Raw genomic sequence first — 20,136 nt, 5'->3', positions numbered from 1 at the left:
TATTCTTCTTCTACAACATCTTTTTTTCTTTTTTTTTGCTGAGGAAGATTTGCCTTGAGCTAATATCCGTTGCCAATCTTCCTCTTTTTGCTTGAGGAAGATTGTTGTTGAGCTAACATCTGTGCCAGTCTTCCTCTATGTTGTATGTGGGTCCCTGCCTCAGCATGGCCACCTAGCAAATGGTGTAAGTCTGCACCCAGGAACCGAGCTTGGGCCACCAAAGCAGAGTGTGCCGAATTTAACCACGAGGCCACAGGGCTGACCCAAAAACATCATTTTTAATGGCAGGATATATTTCAGTTGTACATTATTTCTTGTGTGTCACCACATAAGTGCTCTCTTTCGCCCCCTGTGCCCACCCCCCATGCCCCTTCCCCTGGTAACCCCAGAACTGTTCTCTTTGTCCATGGATTTATTTATCCTCCACATATGAGTGAAATCATATGGTGTTTGTCTTTCTCTGTCTGACTTATTTCGCTTAACATAATACCCTCCAGGTCCATCCATGTCACTGCAAATGGGATGAATTTGTCTTTTTTCCTGGCTGAGTAGTACTCCATTGTATATACACCACCTCTTCTTTATCCAGTCATCAGCCGAGGGCACTCGGGTTGCTTCCGTGTCTTGGCTATTGTGAATAACGTTGCAAAGGCTATACCATGTTTTATCTAGACAACTCCTTCGGGTTAGACAATGAGGTTGTTTTTGATTCGTTTGGTATCATAAATAACGCTGTCACGAACATCCAGGTACATAAGCATTTGCATAGGTTTCAGTGAATTCCTGTTTTGATACATATCACTAGATTTCCCCCAAACAGAGCATGTGCCTCATGAGCCAGGTGTGAGAGTGGCATCCGTGCACCCTCCCCAACGCTGGGTTTTAACAAATTGATGCCAGTTTGAATCTCAAATTTGTGAAAGCCGCGAATGCCGTGTAGAACACTCGAGGCTGAGCATGGATCAGGGTGCTGGGGACTCGAGTGTGACCCCACCGGGCCAGTATGGGGCACCAGGGTGTCCCCACTCCCTTGGCAGGAGAAGCAGCCTGTTTTAAGACACAGCCAGACACGGCGGGAGCAATGCCAGCAAGAAGGGCCACATGTTACACGCCTGCTGTGGCTGGACTCTTTCGACATATTCTAATTCTCAGTGGAACCCTTGCAAGGCGGCTGTTGGAGCCCCATCCTACAGATGAAGAAACTGAGTTCTCAGAGAGGCTGGGGGACAGGCTCGAGACACACTCTGGGCTGTCTAGTCTCACGACACCTGGCTGCATCCCACTGGGCAGAGCCAGAGCAAGCTTTGACTTCAGGTGCGCTCACTGTTGCAGAGAAAGGCAGCTAAGCACCCAGCAGGGGAGGGAACAGAGGGCAGGGAGGCACGGCTTGGGGAACTCAGGGGAGGAAGTGGGTGGGGGCACCCAGGTCCTCTGGAGTCACCCATTCCCAGTGGGACCATGAGCCCCTTTAGGGTAGGGACGGCATCTGATAACGCCCTCCCCTGCCCACAGCACAGAGCAGGTGCAGAGCAGGCTCTCGGAAGCGGTTCAGAAGGATGAGGGGAGGGGCCAGTAAGATTCTTGGAGCACCTCCTGTGTGCTAGGCACTGTTCTAGGCGCTGGGAACTAACAGCAAGCAAAAGAGGCAAAAATCCCTATGCTCATGGAACATGCGTCCTGGGGGGCGGGGGTGACAGAAAGCAAACACTGTTGATGAGTAAAGTAGATTGTGTGTTACAGGGTGATAAGTGCCAAGTAGAGAAAGAAAATGGCAAGTGGGAGAGAGAGAGGGCTGGCAGTGCAATGTAAACTGAGTGGCCAGGGAAGGTCATATAGGGGAGAGAGGAGGGGAATCAGGGAGGGAGGGAAGGAGGGAGGGAGGGAAGGAAGGAAGGAAGGGAAAGAAATCGATTCTTCCGTGGGTGCTCCTGTCCCAGCTCACCCCTGACCCGGGGCACAAGCCCCCTCAGCAGCATTTTGATGCTACTGTGCAGCTCTCCCCTTCATTGGCTGCCCTCCGTCTTGGTGGTGGACTGAGCTCTCAACTGGCCTCAGTGGCCTTTTTCCCCTCAAGTCGCCAACAGTTTTATTTCTGGTGCCCCTGGGGGAAAAATGGCCACTGCTCCCAGAAGCCTAAGAAGAATGTCTCTTCCCAGAATATTTTCTCTCCAGCTAACACCAGGCCAGGCCAGCAGGCCGCCCCACCTAAGGGGAGGCCGGGATTCTGCAAAGGCCTGTCCTCCCAGGGTGATGGGGCGGGTTGATGGGTATGGTGCAAGGATGGGAGCTCCCTCCTCTGGCCTTCTATCCACTTCCTCCCATCCACAATATCCATTTCACTCATTCGTCACTCATTCATCGCTCTCTTCCTTCCTGGCATTGGCTCACATTATCTGCTTGTTTATCTGTGGTCTGTCTCCCTATCCTAGAATGTCAGCCCCTGAGGGCAAGGATCCCTAGAAGAGAGCCTAACCTAGCTCAAGGCAGTTGTTCATGAATGATTTTTCTAATGAATGAAGGGATGAATGAATGAACTCGAAATTTGTTCAGCTAATCAAAGCATGTTCTGAGCAGATATTGCATATATAGCTCAATATCAGGCCCAAATAACTGCACGGAGATGCCCCCCCATCCTCCCCCACTTCTGTTTGTACTGTCCGAGAGGAGGCACAGGTAACTTGCCCCAGTGGTTAAAGCAGAATCAAGCACTTTCCTATGCAGTTGAGGAGAGCTTGGTGGGCACCGGGGTGATCAGGGTAGGCTTCACGGAAGAGGTGAACTGATTGAGCATTGGCAGAGAAGGTAAGAGATAGACCTTTTCCCCTCTGCTCTCTGGCTTTTCGTGTCTCATCCACCCCCCACCCCCCAACCAGAGGATTCCAGGCCACCTCCCCACCCCAGCCTGGTACCTCCCCTGATCACGAGCAGGCTGGAATTCTGGGCTTGTCCTCTGAGATCAGAGTCCCAGAAACCGGCTGCTCAGGTCTGTGGGGCCAGGCAGGGGTTTCCCTGAGGAGCCAGCCACTTCTTCCTAAAACACTACGTGTGGGGATGATGAGCAGGCGAGGCTAGGACAGGCTGGTTCCCTCCCCAGCTCGAGAGGCAGGGTGTGGCAGCCATATTGGCAGGCAAGGTGGGGGTTGTGGTTTGGGGGCAAAAATGATTCAGACTGTCCTGCTTCGAGGCGGGGTTTCCCAGCACCAGGCCTGGTGGCCACGTTGAGGGAGCCTTACAGGGACAGTGACTGCCATCGCCCTTGTCTCTGTCCAACCCTCTTGGCAGGTCACCATCAGCACCCTTGGCATCTTTGGCTTCCGTCCCACAGGCAGCCTGAGATTGTGTCAAGGGCACGAGGCCAGGACTCAGAAGCTCCTGGAGCGGTCCCAGTTCCACAGATTTGCTCAGAACACACAACCTCTCTGGGCCTGATTTCCTCCCCCTGTAAATGACCACCTCCATGTCGGCCCTGCTCACCGCCCTGATCTGCTGTGACGCTCAAAGGGGAACACGCAGCCTGCTGCGTAGCGCCTTGACCTGGAGCTTCCAACAGGCCTGGCTTCGAGTCCCAGCCCTGCCACTTCCTGGCTGGGTGACACTGGGCAAGCGGCTTCATCTCTCTGGGCTTCCATTCCCTCACCCACACGATGGGAGACAGTAGGACCCACCTCTCATCTCAGGATGGCTGTGGACCAGATGATTCTAGGGCGTGTGCTATTTACACAGAGTGTGGTAGTCGGTGCCCCACGAAGCAGCAGTTATTATTTTCAACCGGAAATGAATGGGAAAGTCCTTTGTAAATTGAAAAGTGTCATAAATATAATTGCGAGATACTTCTGCGGTGAGGGATAATGGCATTCTTCTCTGGTGCAAAAGTCTGCAAAAGTAGGGCTCAGGAGGGTGAGCCCCAGGCCTTGCCCAGAAGCACAGGGTCCGGGGGAGGACGGGGGGAGTGCCTGGGGAGCAGTTCTTGCCACACCCCATTCCCTTGAGTCTCTCAGAGCCACAGACAGTGCCAAGCCAGCCCTGATGGCCTAGGGGTTAAAGTTCAGTGTGCTCCATTTTGGCGGCCTGGGTTCACTTCCCAGGTGCGGAACCACACCACTCCTCTGTCAGTAGCCATGCTGTGGCAGCAGCTCACACGGAAGAACAGAAAGGACTTACAAACAGGATATACAACTGTGTACTACTGGGGCTTTGGGGAGCAAAAACAAAAAAGAGAGGAAGATTGGTAACAGAGGTTAGCTCAGGGCAAATCTTTCCCAGCAAAAAAAAAAAAAAAAAGAGGCAAAGTCTCATGTTGACTTTAAAAAATAAAAAAGCCACAGACAGTGCCGCCTCTGCATGCTGATGGGCAGGTGTCCAGTGTGGCTGGCCTGTGGGGAGAGGCCTCTCTTCGAAACTCTCTCCTCTATGACAACTTGTGGGATCAAAAATAAGGTCCCCAAGAGTGGGAAACTGGACATCTTGTGTCCCCTGATGGGCCGATCTCAGAAGGACATAGCATCCCATCCATGCTATTCTTGCCAAAAACACAAACCCTGGATTTAACCATGCAGAAGCAGCAGACAAACCTAAATCGAGGGGCATTCTGCAAAACAACTGGCCTGTTTTCTTAAAAAAATGTAGGTGTCCTGGATGACAAAAAAAGGAGACATGGTTGCTTTGATTGATCTTTGATCAGCTCCTGGATCAAAACAAGAAGCTATAAAATGCACTATTGGAACAGCTTGGGAGACCTAAATAAGAAGCAGGCCTTAGATAAGGGGATTTGTCGGCGTGACGTTTCTTGTGGTTGTGTAGGACAATGTTCTTGTTGCTGGCAGATGCCTGGTGAAGCGTTTAGAGGTGAAATGTCAGGATGTCTGCAACCCTCAGATGGTTCTGAAAAAAGTGTGTGCATGTGTGTGTGTGTGTACAGAGAGATGAAGCAAAGTGGTGAATGGTGCACGCACGTTCATTGCGCTATTCTTGCAACTTTTCTGCAGGTTTGAAAATTTGGAAGAAGATGTTGGCAGAGAGCCCTTTGTGGTGCTGTCAGCAGGAGTCTCCGATATCTGCTTGGAAAATGCTTCCCCACGGCCTGGAGCAGCAGCCACAGGGCCATAGGCCTAAGGGGGGGGTCTCACGCCCGGCCTCTGCCTGATTCCAGTTCAAACCCCCTGTAACCCATGACGCACTTGGGGTCCCCTACAACACAGGGGCCAGCACACTCCAGGGGCTCAGCACTTATCGGCACCCACTCCACGCCAGGCCCTCTAGGAGGCACCAAGACCTCTGGACATGGACCACAATCTTTCAGCGCACACCGTTCAGGGCATCAGCTCAGGCCACTGCAGAGTCTGTTGTGGGTACAGGGGTCCGAAGACTCACAAACAAACCACAGGGGTCCCGGGGAAGTGGAAGCAGAGATTAGTGACAGCAGAGGCCTCCGTGGAGGGGGCGCTCCTAGCAGCCGAGCGCAGAGCTCAGCCTTCTCCTGGCATCGCTCTCTCTCCTCCTCACCATGGTTCACCGTGCAGGAGGGACTTTTATTAACAAGGCGGAAACTCTGGCTTCAGAGACGGCAAATCACTTGCCTAAAGTCACACAGCCAGAGGATGGTAGATCTGGAGAAGGAGGCAACAGGATCCGAGCAGTGAAGAAGTTTAACCAGCTGACTGAGTGGGCCAGGGCACGCCAGGCAGAAGGGCAGCCTGAGCGAAGGCATGGAGGGAGGAAGGTGTGGGGCAGGCTGGCTCAGCCTGGGCACTCGTGACATTCAGGGCCGGATGAATCTCTGTTGTGGGCCTGTCCTGTTCATTGCAAGATGCTTTGCAGCATCCCCGGCCTCCGCCCACTGCGTGCCAGGAGCCAGTAGCACCCTCTGCTCCTTGTGGAAACAAGGAAAAATGTCTCCAGGCATTTGTCTGGGTGACAAAGTCACTGAGCTGCAAAACGCTGGGGTGGAGCATCTACTTCTGCCCTAAGCTGAAGGCGGGCTCCTGGCGCGGGCCTGCTTCTGGCTGGAGGGCTGTGCCTCTGCTGCTGGGTGGGCAGGTGGGCAGGGCCCGAGGTGAGCTCTGTGCCGCATCTGCAGGGGCTTCCTGCAGAGCAGGGGACCGGGTGCTGGGCCCGGCTCTCCACCCATGCTGTCCTCGCCTCCATTTCCTCCTTGGAGGGTCCAGTGAGCGTCAGCCACACCGGGTCGGCGGAGGGGGCCGGAGGCAGGCCAGGCCTGTTCTCACCCACAGGACCTGGGAAGGTCACCCCTCTAAGCGCCTCATTGTTTCTGCTCGTAACTGGAGACAAACACATTAGGTTTGAGGAGTGCCGATGGACCCCGCTGTGTCCTCAGGGTTCCTGGCCAGGCCTGGAATTCCAGACTGTGAGCAAGCAGGGAAGGGATCTTGCCCAGGGGCCAGCCCCTCCACCCCCTCGAAGGGCAGTGGGAGATCCCCCTGCAGCCCGGAAGGAGCTGCTGCTCTCCAGACTGTATTTTAAAAGTCCCTGAGCCCTCAGACAGTCAGGTCTCTAGGAATTCACCACTCGTGAATAAAGTGCGGCCAGTGTGCAGTGGTATGGCCAAACCAGAGGGGCCCTCTGCCCCAGCTGACCAGACGCCCTGGCTTCCGGCAACCAGCCACTAAAGGGTTAACACCCTCCTAATAGGGACCGCCTCCCCTCCTCCCATCCCCCCACCCTGCCGCTCTACTGGTCGCTCTACTGGTCGTTAGAGAATTTGGCCATCACCTCTTCATTCACTCCATCATTCAAAAACATCTATTGCAAACCTACAGTGAGCCAGGTCCCATGCTAGGTGCTGCCCTCAATGTGTTCCCAAGCCTGTAGGGGAGAGACTTCCAAATATGGATTAACACAGCGTGACAGGTGTCACAATAGAGGCCTGCAGACTCTCCTGGGGGTCTCCATGGTGGTGGGAAAGGTCTGCCTGGGGAGGAGTCTCAGAGGAGGAATGCAAACTGGGTCTTGAAGGGTAAGGGGAAGTTTGTAACAAAGGGGAAGGGGGGAGGGGATTCCAGAAAGAGGGAACAGCATGTGCAAAGGCCCAGAGGTCATTCATAAGATGTGGAGAGAAGATATTAGAACCTGTATTTATACTCCTTTTTAGTCTCTTATTTTTATATTTTCTATTTTGTAGGCATGTAGTGATGCACATGAACATATTAACATAGTGATATATGTGTCTGGTTTATATATATATATATATATAGGTGCACATTTCCACACTTTTTACTGATGCATGACCAAAAATGTTGCCAAGGCTGGTTTGGGACAAGTTGTGTTTGAAGGGCCTGTGGATGGCCAAGAGGTAATGTCTAGACTTGGAGGCAGACGTGGGTGTGGGTTGGGGAGATAGCCCTGGGTGTTGGGGGGAGGAAGGGGGAGGGGCTGCGATGGTGTGAGTACAGAGAAACGGGGTGGGGTGGGGAGGAAGCCAGTGGTTCTCAGCCTGGCTGCCCTTTGACTCATCTGGGGAACTTTCAGAAAGTCCTCACTCTCAGCTCCTTGATTTAATCGGCCTGGAACCTGGGCATCATCGTCTTTTAAACCCCCCAAGCGATTCCACTTATAACCAGAGTTGAGAACCACTGCCCTAGATCAGCAGTAACTTTTACGCTTGTGTATCTTCTAAAAGAATTTTGAAAAACTACATACTTTCATGTGTTTAAGTTGACATCTAAATTTTCATTATAATTTTAATAGCTGCCAAAGATATAATTACCTGCATGTTGTATATATTTTCTCCAGAACCTCAGAGTTTCAGATTTGGCTTATTTAACTTATGAAAATGTTTGCCGTATAAGCTAATTGGCTGAGCCAGAATTCATTGTCAAACCAGTCAGCCCCATCAGACTTGCTATCTGTGGAAAGAAAATCTGGATTCTTTCTTCGATTAAAGTAAATGTGTTAATACACGGCCTGTGACAATCATCTCACTCCTATATTCTAATTCTAAGCTGACTAGAGTGAGCAGAACCTTGTCACCTAGAATTTGTCCATGGGATGGACCAAGATGCTGCTCCCTTCAATATTCAGAGCCAGTGCCTCCCGTGCTTTGTTGAGGGGTCTCTCCCTCAGGAGTGTGCATTCTCTAATTGCTCCTTTGCTCGAGTCCCCAGCGGTTTGCACACATCTAGATGGTGCACCACGGTCAGACTGGGACTAAGTGAAAGATAAGACTTATTTGGAATGGCAAGTGAGGTGGGAGAGGAGAATTGGTTGATGTTTGACTGAGGCAAATAGATTCATTTAGAACAGAGGATATAGAGAAGTTGAGGATCTGGAAATTGATGCCTTTAAAATTGTTCATGATGGATCCACACCTACATGGTAACTTGATTTACAACAGAGACACCTGTGCAATTCTAGGGGGGAACCAATTTTTTTTACTATATATATGGGCTCTGATCCCTTCCCCACACCATACACATAAATTTAAGATGGATTATAGATGTAAATGTGAAAACTAAGCCAATAAATCTCCTGGAAGAAACCACAGGAGAATCTTCATGACTAGGCAAAGACCTTTTAAGCAGGACATAAAAGGCACTTACCTATACGTTTTTTAAATTGGTAAACTGGACTTCACTAAAATAAAAACCTCTGCTTATCAAAAGATGCCATAAGGGAGTGAGAGGGCAAGAGAATATTTTCACAATACATATATCTGACAAAGGACTGATATCCTGAATATATAAAGATCTCTTATAAATCAATAAGAAAAGGACAACCAAACTAACAAAAATTTAGGCAAAAGACTTGAAAAAGAGGCTCTTTAAAGGGCCAGTAAGCTTATGAAAAGGCTCTCAACACCTTTCATCAGGAAAATGCAAAACAAAACCTCGCTGAAATTTTGTGATACTCTCATCAGAATGGCTAAAATTAAAAAGACCAAGGGCCAGGCCCAGTGGCCCAGTGGTTAAGTTTGGCACATTCTGCTTCAGAACCTCAGGTTCAGTTCCCAGGTTTGGACCCACACTACTTGTCTGTCAATGGCCGTGCTGCGGCAGTGGCTCACATACAAAAAAAAAAAAAAAAGAGGAAAATTGGCAGTGGATGTTAGCTCAGGGCAAATCTTCCTCAGCAAAAAAAAAAAAGAAAAGAAAGAAAGAAAAGACCAGTAATACAAAGAGTTGTCAAGGATGTGGAGCAGCTGGAATGCTCACACCTTGCCTATGAGAGAGTAAGCTGGTAAAAACCCAAACATACCCCTACCCTATGTCCTAGAAATTCCTCTAGGCATATATCCTTGGTCAGGCAGTAGCTGCAGTTCATTCAGTGTGCAGGCAACAATGGGGAATGCTGTCATAGAGAATTTAGGACAGTAATAAAAATGACTAAAAGTTAATCTGCTTTTTACTGTCACCATGCACCAGGATCAGCAATTCTAAACAATGTCAGTGACAAAATCTTCTTCCTCCTAAAACACCTTCTGTTGGTCTGCATTCAATGAGTTTTAAGAACACGTACGTAAGCTTCAAATTAGCATCCTTATAGTATGGATCCTTGAATAAGCATTGCTTTCTATGTGGGAGTTAATTTGGATACGTCCAGTTATATACTTGACCCCTCACCCACATGGGCGCGCTGTGCATTTATTTAGTTGTTTATTTAGTTTGTGGCTTTTATTGCGAATGAATGAATGAACTTAAGATTGCTCTCATCACACCATCATACAAGTCGTGCAAGGTTACATTTACTTATCTGTCTCCCCTGGTTGATTTCTGGCGGTGGGGATCAGGGACCCGGCGGAGGGGCCGTGAGCAGTGAGGCTGGCCTGTGCCTGGTCTCGGCACCTTTTTTTCCCCAACTTCCTTTACAGGAAGCTAAGGTGGGTTGGGCTCTGGAACTGGAGAGCGTTCTGGATGCGAACCAAGGGCTTTGAGATGGACCATCGGTGATAGAATAATGAAGGAGAGAAATAAAAGCGTGTGTAGCTATGCTGACCACAAAGTCCTTCACATCCCCCAACCTTAGACCAGGGTCTAGGCCCAGAGTCCCTCTGTCCGTCTGGGGTCTGGTGGATGGTCTGCGCAGGAGGCAGCTCTTCCAGATTCTGCCCCATCCTGGCAGGCTCTCCCCCCGATGTGATGGACGCCCCCTCTGACCTCATACCAGTTTTTGTGCATCAACCTCAGGGGGCCGTGGGGTGGGGGGTGCTGCTTTCTGATGCCCCCAGCAGTTTCCCACGCAATCCATGTCTCTCCCTCTCCTTTTTTGAATATAATTTCTTAAAATTGGATTTTGTATCACGCAACAGCACGTTTATTTGTTCTCCTTGCTTTAAATGGTTTCAGTAGGTCTCTCTCCTCCCCTTGCTCTAAACCTCTCACGCTTGTCTCCAGCTCCCATGTCCGACCTTCAAGGCTGACTCACCCTGACGCCGACCTCTCCAAGGTCTGTGTTCCCATGGCACGCCTTTTAAAACCAGGAGAAATCTGGAGAGGGCAGTGGCTTTACCCACATGGCCTAGTAACCCCTGATGGGCCTTTTATCAAAATACGATCCAAACGTGGCAAGTGCATCAGGGTGCCCAGGAGGGGTCCTTGGCGGAGGTGAGAGTAGTGAAAAGGATTCCAAAGCACGTCTGCTCCCTCACAACTTTGCCTGAAGTGGCTCCGAGAGCTTAACAATGACGTTGAGACAAACCTGATCACAGCTTTCTAGATGACAAAGAACTGTCCTCCTACAGAGCAAGGAGACCAGATTTTCTTCATTTTTTAAAGCCTTGGAGATCAAACAAAGGACACTGGATTAAATGCAGCAGGAAGGATCAGGGCTCAAAAGAAAGAATTGCCAGTTTGGTGGTGAGAATTGCAAAACCTGGGCACGACTAGGCAGGAGCGGTTGGGCAAGATTCTTCTTGGAAGGCCTGAGTCCAAACGCAGACCTAGATTCAGCTGCATTTATGGGCTGAGGCTGAGCCAAGCCCTGCAGTCAGGGCTGCTGCCATTGGAGGGTCAGGTGGGCTGGGTCGCCAGGGAGACAGTGGCATGACATGACCAGGGAACCTGGCCTAGCCAAGGGGGGCTTCTAGAAAGGGCTGGTTCTGTGGAGCAGGAAGGGTAGTTGGGTCCTGAAGCAGCAACAGGCCTGCCATGAGGATTGAGCTCTTGTCCATTTTCTTTCCTGACCAACTCTTTCTTATCTGTCAGGATTCAGCACAGGGATCACCTCCTCCAGGAAGCCCTCCCTCAGGGCTCTGAGCACACAGCAGTGAACTCTGGGGTTCAGCTCCTTCCCTCTCGAGACTGCAGATCCTTTGAGAGGGGACGGTGGGTGCTTTATAATTGTGTCCCTCATCCTTGGAGATGCTTGGGGGATGTGGAGGGAACTGGGGAAGGAAGGAGGAAGGAATAGAGGGAAAGAGAAAGAGAGAGAGGTTGAGAAGAAGGGAAAGACAAAGAAAGGGAGGTGGGACAGGGAGGACGGAGTGAGGAAAGGAGGAGAGATGGAGAAAGGAAGAGAGAGGGAGGGAGAGAGACAGAAGGATGGAGGGACTAGGGGAAGAGAGAGGAGGGAAGAGAGCAGGAGGAGAGGGGGGTACTTCTGTGCCCAGAGCTTACACAGATGCCCAAGGCTCACGCCGCTTGATGGAGAGTGGTTTCTCAACAGCAACACTACCTCAGGCTGCTCCCCATTTTCCTGCCCACGCAGGCCCAGCCCAGGGAGAGGGCCCGCCCAGGCTGGTGGTTGCTGGGCATCAGAGCTGGGGGTTGCGAGGGGTTGCGATGGGCACAACCTGGCAGGTGAGGGCGGGCAGCTCTGGGGGCCATGGGAGAGCTCGGCAACAGCTGGCACTGCGCAAAGCCCTACTGGGTCTAGTTCTTCTTCGTTTCTACTTACTTCACCTAATTTCAGAGCTGTGCTCTTAGAGGCAAAAGTGCTTTCATTTCATTTAATGTTTTTCACAAAATGACAATGGCGTTATTGTTCTTCCTGAATATAAAGGAAAGAAAGCTCGTTATGACAAACGCAAACGAAGAATACAAAATAACCTGAAATCCCAGAGAAACTCTTGTCAGCATCTTGTTGCATATCATTCTAGAATTTACATATATTTATATATTTGCATGTTAACATATTTAAATATACGAAAGAGTTTTTAAAGCAAACAAAAATGGAATTGCACTGTACACAGTGTTTTGTAAACTGCTTTTTCCCATTCAGTAATGCCCTGTGAATACTTTTCCACATCAGTAAATAAAATTTCATACCATTATAGTGGCTGCAAATATTTTAGTGAACGAAGGCATGTAATTTGTTGATTTAATCTCTTTGAACATTTAGGATTTTCCCCTATTTTTTACTGTTAAAAACAACTTTTGGAAAAACAGCCCTCACAACTTTATTTTAAAAAAAAACACACCCACAGGTATACCATAAAAAAACAGCTGATTTTGAACCACAAGTGTTAGAAATAACTTCCTGGTAGATCAGCGACAGTATCACTTATTAGGTCAAACATTGTGGGGAAACAAAAGTTCAGGCAATCTCTGAGATTGAGACGATTGATAGTGAGATGTGGAAAGAGAGAGGTTCCGTCCTGAAAGGAACACTGGGGACATTTCTTTTTGCAAAAATAGACCTCTCCAAATACAGTTGTTTTGAACAATCTATTGCCTGCAATCATTCCATTCACTAATCTCTTTTTTTATTGCACCCCTGCTACGGTTATTAGTCTGTCAACAAACTCTAGGGATCCCTCGCTGTTCCAGGCACTGTGCTAGGCTCTGAGGATGGAGCAGTGAACAAGACCCACTCACATCTTACGGTCCTGACAGGCTCGGTGGAGAGGCAAAGGGGCTGCTCACGCCTCCAGTGAAGACGGGCACGCTGCATCTCTGAGCGCCAGGCTCCTCCTCTCCTTCTGTGGCCCTGAGCAGCAGCTGCAATTAAGGAGATCCTGGGCACTGACTTCTGGGAAAGGGAGGATGTTCTCCCAGACAGATCAGGATGCTGGAATTGTCTGCCTCTTCTTTGCTCCTGCCCCTCCTTGTTTTCCATTGCACAGGACACACCTGCCGCCTGGACCGTTTAGGTACATGGTGTGTTTACTACCGTTCCTGAGATCAGGCGAGTTTCGGATTTGTTTTTAAGATGCTACAAGAGAGCTTAAAGGTCACCTTGTCCAACTGACCTGGCCTGCTCGAGCTTCAAGCTTCTCTCTGATTGCCGCCCAGCTTCAGAGGATACCTTAGGTGGCAAGAAGCACTATCTCTCAGCATGGTCCAATTATTCACTGGCCACTTCGGAATGTTTATTGATTCATTCAATCAAATGGTATGTATTGAATGCTACATTCTGAGCACTTACTAGTCACTAGGAAATAAATCAGTGAACAAAACAGACGAAAATCTCTGCTCTTGTGACTCTTCCCTTCTAATGGCAGGAGGTGGGGAGGACAAATGTTAAACAAAATAGGTAAAGAATAGAAGAATAGAATGCAAGAAAGTAATAAATGCTATAGCAAAAAAAAAAAAAAAAAAGAGGGGGGAGGGGCTGGCCCCATGGCCGAGTGGTTAAGTTTGCCACGCTCCGCTGCAGGCGGCCAAGTGTTTCATTGGTTCGAATCCTGGGTGCGGACATGGCACTGCTCATCGAGCCATGCTGGGGCAGCATCCCACATGCCACAACTAGAAGGACCCACAACGAAGAATATACAACTATGTTCTCAGGGACTTTGGGGAGAAAAAGGAAAAAAAATTTTAAAAATCTTTAAAAAAAAGAGGGGGGAGTGTGCTAAAATGGATCAGGAATGGCAAGGATTGGATTGCAGTTTTAAATAATATTAAAACATTAATAAATGTTAACTAATGATAACAAATAAGTGTTAACTAATAAGTGAGTTTAGTAAGGTCACGGGATACAAGGTCAATATATAAAAATCAAACATTTCTACATATTAACAATCAACACTTGGAAATTAAAAAAATTTTTAAAAGCATTATTTACAAGAACACCAGAAAACATGAAATACTTAAGTATAAATCTAGCAAAATGTGTACAAGATCTGTATGTTAAAAACTACAAAGTATTGATGAAAGAAATAAAAGAAAACCTAAAAAATGGAGAGGTATACCATGGTCATGAATTGGAAGACCCAAATTCTCCCCACACTGATTCAATGCAATTCTAACAAAAATTCCATCAGAATTTTTTGTAGAAATTGACAAGTTGATTTTAAAGTTTATTTAGAAAGACAATGGAACTAGAATAGCAAAACAACTTAAAAGAAGAACAACAAAGTCAGAGAATTCACACTAACTGATTTTATGAATTACTCTAAAGCTATAATAATCAAGACAGTGTAGTATTGGTGAAAACACAGTATAGGCCAACGGAAAATAACAGAGTCCAGAAATAGACCCAAACATACACGGTCAATTGAATTTTGACAAAGCTGCAGTGGCATTTCAATGAGTAAAGATTAAACTTTTCAACAATTGGTACTAGAACAATTGGATTTCCATATAAAAATATTTCAAAATTTTTTTAAAAAACTTCAATCCATACCTCACACTACTTACAACATTTAACTCAAAATGGATCATAGACAAACGCAAAACCCAAGACTATAAAACTTCTCAGAGAAAACTTTTGTGACCTTGGGTTAGGTAAGATTTCTTAGAATGACACGAAATGCATGGCCCATAAAATTTTTTTTTGATAAATGGTACTTCACCAAAATTAAGAACTTCTGGTTTTTGAAAGATGCTGTTAAGAAAATGAAAAGATAGGGGGCTGGCCCCGTGGCCGAGTGGTTAAGCTCGCGCGCTCCGCTGCAGGCGGCCCAGTGTTTCGTTGGTTCGAATCCTGGGCGCGGACATGGCACTGCTCATCGAACCACGCTGAGGCAGCGTCCCACATGCCACAGCTGGAAGGACCCACAACAAAGAATATACAACTATGTACCGGGGGGCTTTGGGGAGAAAAAGGGAAAAAATAAAATCTTTAAAAAAAAAAAAAAAAAAAAAAAGAAAATGAAAAGATAAATGACACACTGGAAGAAAATATTTGCATGTTACATATCTTACAAGGGACTTGTATCTAGAATATAGAAAGAACCCTCAAAACTCAATAATACAATTCATCAAAAAATTAAAAATACAACTATCATATGAGCCAGTAATTCCACTTCTGGGTATATACCCAAAGAATTGATAGCAGAATCTTGAAGAGATACTTGTACACAAATATCTGTATTTGTTCATAGCAGTATTATTCACAATAGCCAAAAGGTGGAAGCAACCCAAGTGTCCATTGACAGATGAATGGATAAACAAAACGTGGCATATACATACAATATAATATTATTCAGCCTTAAAAAGGAAGGAAATTCTGACACATGCTCCAACATGGATGAACACTGCAGACATTTCACTAACTGAAATAAACCAGTCACAAAAAGGCAAATACCATATGATTCCACTTACATGAGCTAGTTAGAACAGTCAAAATCATAGAGACAGAAAGCAGAACGGAGGTTGCCAGGGGCTGGGGGAGAGGGAATGGGGAGTTTTTGCTTAATGGATACAGAGTTTCAGTTTTGCAAGATGCAAAAGTTCTGGAGATTGCACAATGTGAACGTACTTAAACTAGTGAATTATACAGTTAAAAATGGTTAAGATGGTTAAGGAGAAAAAGAACATTATTTATCAAAGCAAAATATAGCAACAGATAACTCTATAAAATGTGCATATCCAGCCCCTAGACACTGAGTAGCGTTAGTAGCCCTGGTTTATACAAAAGCTACAAGCCAGCTGCCCTTGGAGTAATTCCAGCCTACTGATACCCCCATTTGTCTTGAACAATGTCAACATTAAAAACATGGGGCCAGCCCCATGGCCAGGTGGTTAAGTTCACACACTCTGCTTCGGGGGCCCAGGGTTTCGCCGGTTCGGATCCTGGGCAAGGAAATGGCACCGCTCATCAAGCCGTGCTGAGGCGGCGTCCCAGATGCCACAACTAGAAGGATCCACAACTAAAAATATGCAACTATGTACTGGGGGGCTTTGGGAAGAAAAAGGAAAATAAAATCTTTAAAAAAATAAAACAAAACAAAAGAAAACCAGGAGATTTCTCATTAAACTTTTTTAGACTTCCAGCTTATCTTGACATATTGGAAAAAGGAGCTTTACTGACTCCTTATTCTGCGTGGGAATAAATTTACCTGAGCGCCCACTCAGCCCCCTTCACCCGATACCTTGCCTGCCTGGTCGCTCACTGCAGGCAGCCAAATTTGCCGTCTCTGTTTTGGTCTTTATCACCCATGGGCTTGTGATCTGTAGCAGACATTCGTCATTCTTTTCGGCTTCCCAGGATCTGAATCTCCGTCCAATGTTTGAAGAAAGCCCTTTCTGATGGGAGAAGTGGAAAATTCCAAACACATTTCCAGCTTCCCCTGAAGTCTGGGAGCTGACCTAGTCCCGCTGGTCAGGAGCATCAGCCTCAGGCTTGGAATTGGAAGCAAAGCAGCAGGGATGGTGCATGCTCCTCCTGGTGACGGTGGTAGTAGCAGTAGTGACCATATGCAGTGTCTAGGCCAGAATTCTTGGTAGTGGTCCAGTGGCAGTGTCTAGGGCCTGTGATGGTCTTCCCCGGATCAACCTCGTGATGTGATTTGGTCCTTGTCCCTGTGAAGTCTCCAAGCCTGATTCTCTAACTCCGTATGAATTTGGGGAAGGATTTCCTTCTTCCCTTCCAATTCTGAGATCTACCAAAAATCACGCGAATAAGTTCCTTCTCTGCTTAACTCAATTAGAGTCAAGGGCTCTGGTTGATGCAGTAGCTGGATCCTATTAAAAGAGAAGTCCCTGAGAGAAGACCCCATGGCCTGGCTCTATTAAATGACCTTCCTCCCCATGGCCTGGTTGTTTGGCTTTTCTTGATCCCCTTGCATATGACTCTGCAGAATAACTACTATTTCCCCAGTCCCTTGACATAATTTGAATGGATCTTGTTTTCCTGAAAGAAAAAGCATCCTATGAGAACAGAATCCTCCTAACAAAACACTTCAAATGAAGAAAAAGCCAAACAAGGGTGTCCACCGTCACGTTACTTTTAATAGCGGAAAACCAGAAGGCACCTAAGTGTCCAGCAATGGATGACTGGTTAAATAAATCCAGATGTGTTCTCCAGATGAAATATGACAATGGTCTGTGCTAACAAGGAAATATTTATAAAACAATGTGAAACAGAGCCAGCCCTGACGGCCTAGTGGTTAAAGTTCTGCATGCTCCACTTTGGTGGCCCAGGTGTGGTTCCCAGCCACGGAACCACCCCACTCGTCTGTCAGTAGCCATGCTGTGGCAGCAACTCACACAGAAGAACTAGAAGGACTTACAACTAGAATATACAGCTACGTACTAGCGCTTTCGGGAGAGAAGAAAAAAAGAGAGGAAGATTGGCAACAGATGTTAGCTCAAGGTGAATCTTTCCCAGAAAAAAGAAAAAAAACAGTCTTTAAAAAAAAAGTAATCATGCTTATTTAAACATACTTAAAAAAAAAATGTGAAACAAAATTTGCATAACATTTGTTGACAAAATATAAAATTATATATTCCTATGCTCAAGACTGGAAATTAAAGAAAAATAAAAACAGCTTTGTTAGAGTGCTGGAATTTTTTCTTTTAAAATTTTCTTTAAAAGTTTTCGATAATAAATTCTTTTTTTTTTTTTTTTTTTTTTTTTAAATTTTTTTTTTTTTTTTTTTTTTTAGATTTTTATTATTTCCTTTTTCTCCCCCAAAGCCCCCTGGTACATAGTTGTATATTCTTTGTTGTGGGTTCTTCTAGTTGTGGCATGTGGGACGCTGCCTCAGCGTGGTCTGACGAGCAGTGCCATGTCCGCGCCCAGGATTCGAACCAACGAAACACTGGGCTGCCTGCAGCAGAGCGCACGAACTTAACCACTCGGCCACGGGGCCAGCCCCCGATAATAAATTCTTAAAAAGCAAAGAAAGTTCTGACAAAGCTAGATGGCAGAGGGGGAAGCACCAGAAATCTGTCTCCCCTCTTAAGACAATAATTGCACTGGCAGCATCTGTCTGATGTAACTACCTTGGAACTCTGGAGACTATGGAAGGCCTGGAACTCCCAGGGGAAGGCTAGGCTGGTAAGTTATAGTTAATTTTGATCAATTTCACATCTTAAAATGGTAGCAGCTGCTCATCCCTGATGCCCACCCCTATAGCAGGCAGCCGTGCAATGCTTCTGGAGCAGCTTGCACCAGCTTGCAGAAGCTAGGGTAGGTAACAAAGACTTTGTCCTCCAAACATGGGTGATCTGTGCTCTGATCATAGAGGTGCAGACACAGAGGTGGATGGCTGTTGTTGCAAGCCCCACCCTCTCTGTCTGAAGCAGCTTCTAGCAGATTTAGAAGCTTGGCATCTTTTCCTCCCCTTCATTTTTCTCTCTTTTGGGAGCCAGACATTTAAGGACTAGGATATTCAAAAGCAACCATATATAAAGGGAATTTAGAAAGTTACCGTGCATGCCCAGGGGAAGGTGCAGGCTCAGAAAAGACCTGAGAAGACTTTAAGTTTATACCTTAGGCTGATCCCTACCACAGAGACACCCTAAAACAATTTTTTTAAAAACCTTGGAGAAGGGGGAGAATTTGATTTCCAGTATTACCACGGTATAAGATTTAAATTTCTAGTTTTCAACAAAAGATCACCAGGCATACAAAGAAACAGGAAAGTATAGCTCATTCAAACGAAAAAAATAAATCAACAAAAATTGTCCTTAAGTAAGACCAGATAGTGGACTTACTAAACAAAGACTTTAAAACAGTTACCTTAAAAATGCTCAAAGAGGAGGCTGGCCTGGTGGCACAGTGGTTAAGTTTGTGTGCTCCACTTCAATGGCCCGGGGTTCGCAGATTCAGATCCTGGGTATGGACCTACGCACTGCTCATCAATCCATACTGTGGTAGGCGTCCCACATATAAAGTAGAGGAAGATGGGCATGGATGTTAGCTCAGGGCCAGTCTTCCTCAGCAAAAAAGAGGAGGATTGGCAGCAGATGTTAGCTCAAGACTAATCTTCCTCAAAAAAAAAAAAATGCTGAAAGAGCTAAAAGATGTGGGCAAAGTCAAGAGAATGATGCATAAACAAAATGGAAATATCAATAAAGAGATAGAAAATATAAAAAGGGAACCAAAAAGACATCCTGGAGCCAAAATTATAATAACTAAAATGAAAAATACACTAGAGAGGTTCAAAGGCAGATTTGAGCAAGCAGAAGAAGGAATTAGCAAACTTGAAGATAGGACAGTTGGAATGATCAAGTCTAAGGAACAAAAAGAAAAATGATTAAAGACAAGTGAACAGAACCTAAGGGACATGTGGCATACCATCAAGTGGACAAACATATGCATTGTGGGAATCCTAGAAGGAAAAGAGAGAGAGGAAGGGGCAGAGAGATTGTTTGAAGAAATGATGGCTGAAAACTTCCAAATTTTATGAAAGCCAGGAACATAAACACCCAAGAAGCTCAATGAATTTCAAGCAGGATAAACTCAGAGACTCACCCCAAGGTCCATTATAATGAAACATTTGAAAGACAAAGACAAAGAGAGAATCTTGAAAGCAGCAAGAGAGAAGAAACTCATCACATACAAGGGATCCTCAATAAGGTTGTCAGCAGGTGTCTCAGAAACCCTGGAGGCCAGAAGACAATGGGCTGATACATTCAAAGTGCTGAAGAAGAAAAAACCTATCACCCAAGAATCCTCTATCTGGAAAACCTGTTCTTCGAAAATGAGAGAGAAATTAAGACATTCCTAGATAAACAAAAACTGAGGGAGTTTCTCACCACTAGACCTGCCCTGTAAGAAATGCTAAAAGGAGTCCTTCAGATTGAAATGAAATGTCATTAGACAGTAACAGGAAGCCATAGGAAGAAATAAAGATCTCTAGTAAAGGTAAGTATATGGACAATTATAAAAGATAGAATTACTGTAATTTTGGTTTGTAACTCCACTTTTTTGTTTTTTATATGATTTTAGAGACCAATGCATTAAAAAGAAACAATTATTAGTCTATGGTTTTAGACATACAATGTATAAAGATGTAAATTTCTGACATCAATAACTGAAAGGCAGTGGGGATAGAAGTGTCTTGGAGTAGAG

This window comes from Equus przewalskii, chromosome 1 (genome assembly GCF_037783145.1).
Source record: "Equus przewalskii isolate Varuska chromosome 1, EquPr2, whole genome shotgun sequence".
Classification (NCBI taxonomy): Eukaryota; Metazoa; Chordata; class Mammalia; order Perissodactyla; family Equidae; genus Equus; species Equus przewalskii.
Note: the sequence above shows the minus strand (reverse complement) of the source record.